This window comes from Bison bison, unplaced genomic scaffold (genome assembly GCF_000754665.1).
Source record: "Bison bison bison isolate TAMUID 2011002044 unplaced genomic scaffold, Bison_UMD1.0 scf7180017862566, whole genome shotgun sequence".
In the NCBI taxonomy this organism is placed as follows: domain Eukaryota; kingdom Metazoa; phylum Chordata; class Mammalia; order Artiodactyla; family Bovidae; genus Bison; species Bison bison.
In genome coordinates this window covers 4,831-9,555 of record NW_011493138.1, presented here as the reverse complement: position 1 = coordinate 9,555, position 4,725 = coordinate 4,831, and the positions used below count along the sequence as shown (strand labels likewise).

The following is a 4,725-nucleotide window of genomic DNA, read 5'->3' as shown; positions in this document are numbered from 1 at the left end:
AGCAGCAGCAGCAGCAGGATGGCTAGTTTAAATACAGGATCACCAGTGTAATTTAAATTTGAAATAAACAAACACATTTCTATGAAAGACCTGTGTGTTTTCTCTTCTAAGACTTTGCTACAGGTAGGTGATAGCCATGGTTTTGTCTATGTGGCCATTATTATGTTGAGATATGTTCCCTTTGTACTAGTTTGGATACTGCTTCCTTAGGTATTTAGAAAAAGAAGGCTTGTTAAATTGATAAGTGTCATTCTTTTCCCCTGTTGCTGCTAACTGCTGCTAAGTCATTCCAGTCATGTCCGACATTGTGGGACCCCATAGATGGCAGCTCACCAGGCTCCCCTGTCCCTGGGGTTCTCCAGGCAAGAGCACTGGACTGGGGTGCCATTGCCTTCTCCTCTTTTTCCCTACTGGTGTACAACCTCTGGTTTCTGTGATGCCTCTCTGAAATGGTTTCTGACAGTAGATCTCATCAGCTGATTTTAGACAAGAGTCTTTCATGACTTATTTCAGAAGAAAAGAAACAAGATTAAGTAACCCAATTTGATTACCACTGTCGGATTACAATTATTGGACTGCCTCACAGTCTCCAAGCAGAGAGAAAAAACTTCATTAGATCAGGAAAATCAATCTGTTTCCCCAAGAAATGCCATTCATGAAGTCTGAAGTAAATAAAATACATTAGAGAAAGTTTACTGCCAAACCAATATGGTGGCCTCTTTAATGGTTCTTCCTGTTGGAGTCTCCACAGGAAGTGGAATCTACCCAGATTATCCAAAGTGGTTCCTTCCATGCCCTTTATCCAATCACTGGGATGGTGAGGTTATGGCCGGAAACCCCTGGAGTTTCACCCAACTCTCTATAAATACAGACATTTCAGCTCTAGTCACACTTTGAGAACCAGTGCCTGACCTGAGGAGGCTGAAGGCAAGAGAACTGGAAGGGGTAAGCGATGAGTGGGCACGTCCAAGGAGGATGCCTAGTAATCAGGACACACTGGTGGGTTTCAGAAAGGTCTTGCTTTCTGTTCATCCTCCATTAGCTGGGAAACCTTGTGACAGGAGACCTTACTCTAACCCCATGTTTAATCCAGCTCTTCTGCAAGGGGATAAGAATGTTTCCACACATGTTGCTGTGAGGTGGCTCGTTTTCAAGGGTTTTTGAGCAGCACCCTATGGCCATTTAAAAACTACATGTATGATTATTATTAGTTTTAAGTTTTTTAATTCATTCATTTTGGCTGGGCTGAGTCTTCTTTACTGTGAGGGCTTTCTCTAGTCGTAGCTAGTGGGGACTACTGTCTAGCTGAGGGGTATGGGCTTCTCATTGTGGTGGCTTCTCCCATGGCAGAGCTGGGAGTCTACAGCTCGGGTTCAGTAGTTGCCCCTCTCAGGCTCAAGAGTTCTGATGCACAGGCTTAGAGGCAGGCGGGGTCTTCCCATATGAGGGATCAAACCCATATCCCCCTGCATTGGCAGGCAGATTCTTAGCCACTGGACCACCAAGGAAGCCCTATGGTCATTTCTGACCAGACAGTTTTATGAAATATTGAATGAGTCGGGCAATGGTGTCCAATATTGGGATGTAGGGGAGATGGAAGGGTGGAACAAAATGAAACCAATTTGTTTCTTTTTTTTTCTCTGTCTCTCTAGACTGCTAAACAGTGACTTTAATGCTGAGGAAAAGCAGAGGAAATCCATTTCCATAGGTATCAACTGGGCACCCACTTCCAGAAGTATTTGCTCAGAGTCCTACTGGAAATTTACTCCATCAATATGGCTGAGGACCAGACATTTTTTCAGGGTTGTGGAAACATCACAGACAGCCCTGGGGCAGAGTCACTGGCATCTGTGCCACCACAAGACACACTCATGGAAAACTCAGATTGTGACCAGGAAAACTGGCACGTCCGGTTCAGAACATTTAGCAGCTCAGAGGAGTCAGACCCCGTCAAGGATCTGAGGAGACTCCGTGAACTCTGCCATCTGTGGCTGAGGCCGGATCTTCACACCAAGGAGCAGATGATGGACAGGCTGGTGCTGGAGCAGTTCATGATCTGCATGCCCCTGGAGTGCCAGGTCCTGCTCAAAGAAAGTGGGGTGCAGAGTTGCAAAGACCTGGAGGACGTGCTGAAAAATAAGCAGAAACCCAAGACCTGGGTGAGTAGGACCTTAGTGATGGGTGTGGGACAAGGAGACACGTGCAAGCTGCAGGGATCACAAGATAGGACCTGAGGGTTTGGCTCTGTATCAGTGGTTCCCAAACAGGTGAGAGAAGTTCACAATTGGGCAATTTGGAAGATACTTTTGGCTGTCTCACTCGAAGGACGTAGATCTTTTACACCAAACGGGAGCTTCTATTGTCAATGCCATTGGATGCCTGAAAGCTACATTCCAGGTCTTATAGAGACTGATCTTGATTGATTTCTCCCCTCACAGACCATAGTCTGCATAAAAGGGCAGAAATATCTTGTGCATGATCCCGACATTGAGATGGTTGAAGCCAAGGCCGGTCACATGGACGATGAGAGAGACCCGTGTGGGGAGCCCCAACCCCCCTCAAGGGTCATACCTACAGAGGATGGCGAGGAGGGAAGCCAAGAGCTGCAGAATCTGCCAGGAGCCACAGACCTGTCTAGGGAGCAGGTGAGAGAGTGGAAGCAGGTAGAAGAGAGTCAGGTGGGTGTGGCTGCTGGAGTAATGGGGAGATTTGGCAAAGGACAGGAATGGACCCATTGCTTCCAGGAATTCCTGCGGATACATTCAGTTTCTAGTCATTTTTTCTAGTAACTGTGAGAATGAAGCTAATCCATCTTTATCCCTCTGCCATGAAAGAATCTATTCTTAGGAGTGGGGAGAAGGGAATCCTGTCTTCCTGACATGATGCTAGGTTCAGTTTGCTGCAGGTAAATGCACTGACAGCGGATTTACCCACGGCCACTTTGCCCAAGGGCACGTTATATTTAGAATATGATCATTTCTTACAACTGAAGGAGTGACTCCAAAGTGGACTCATTTTGCCCCCCAGTAGACATTGGGCTTCTCTGGTGGCTCAGATGGTGAAGAATCTGCCGACAATGCAGGAGACCTGGGTTCGATGTCTGGGTCAGAAAGATCCCCTGTAGAAGGGAATGGCTACCCACTCTAGTGTTCTTGCCTGGAGAATCCCATGAACAGAGGAACCTGGCAGCTATAGTCCATGGGGTTGCAGAAAGTCAGACACGACTGAGTGACTAACACTTTCCCTTTCAGACATTGAAGAATGAATGGAAGACAGTTGATTTGCTCAAATAAGGTTGGGTATGGGCAGGGGATGCTATTGACTTGCATGGATTAGAGACCAAGAATACTGGTCGTCATCTTCCTATGTACTGGGTAACCACCATCACAAAAATGCATCCAGGCAAAGTCTCTAACAATGATGGCATCAAGAGAGCTGGACCTAGAGTTCTTTACTTCCAGAGTCAGGGGCAGTCAGGAGTGGGTATGATTTGGAGAGACCTATGCATAGAGAAGTCAGAGTGCCAACTGGGATGTCCTGATTTGATTGCATGATACAGTCTGTATAGATCCAGGACAGCCTTGAGTATCAGGAGATGATTATCAATCAGGGTGATGGGGTGGACCAGAAGAAGTCAGGGCAATTCACCTAAAATGACATAAGTTGGAGTCTTAGATCAAGATACGAGGCCGATGGAGAAACAGGAAACAGTTTTCCACAGACTAAGGTACATGGGTTATTGACTCTGCTTGTTTGTCCCTTGTCAAGACCAGAGAGCTCTCCCACCAGGGACTGTTCCTGAAATAGGTGAGCTGGAGGGTCTCCTGCCCAGGGAGAACTTGGAGAAGGACCTGCTGGAAGACAGGGGAGACACAAAAACCCTTCAATCTCAAGAACCTGAACTTCTGAAGGGTTCTGGTGAGTATTCAAAACTGTGAAATTCAGCAGTGTTAGTGACTCCCTCCTATGGTGGCATGGGGCTGGGTAGCCAGCATCACCATGCTTGGATGTGTTGGGTGGAGATCATTGTCCAGTGCCAACCTCCATCATCAACGTTCCAGAGTCCCATAGTCCAAGCCCTTAGCTTGGTTGCTTGATGGGAACTTCTCAGCCAACATCAGGGTTCCAGTGAGGCGGGCAGTACAGAAAATGCTCCTTGTTAAATGTGGTGCTGAATCTCTTTCAGCGGATTCTGGGAGCATAGAGAGACAGAAGAATCCTCAAAAAAGAACTGGTATTTAAAATGTGGCTCCTGAACCCTTTCTTCCTGTGTTCCAGAGGGAGACGTTTCTACTACAAGTGGATCCAGACGAAGGCCTCTGAAGAATCGCAGACGTGTCAAAAGGAAGCGGGACAGCAGTCCAACTTGCCAAGACGTGCGTCAAGAAGCAGCCACGTGTTTGGACCAAGGAGAGATCTCAGGATAGCTTGGGTCCCGTTCCGTTGGTGCATCTGGCACCGTGGGACCCACCAGTCTTCCTGAGGGAGCAGGAACCCCAGGATGGGCACCCTCTGAATGCAAGGTGTGAAAAAAGAGCTTTCCTTATCAATCTCAGCTTACCCTGCACCAGAGGACACACACAGGAGAGAGGCCCTTTCATGCGACATCTGTGCCAAAGGGTTCATACAGCTTTCAGATCTGCGGGTTCAGGAGCGGATCCACACTGGTGTGAAGCCCTACAGCTGTGATCTCTGCCTCAAGAAGTTCACCCACGACTCCACACT

The 4,725-nt window shown here is 47.6% G+C and overlaps 1 pseudogene; it reads left to right on the top strand.

Moving 5' to 3' along the window:
• Window positions 1-1,775: 1,775 nt before the first annotated feature.
• LOC104983421 overlaps window positions 1,776-4,725 on the top strand; it is a 3,205-nt pseudogene continuing 255 nt past the window's right edge.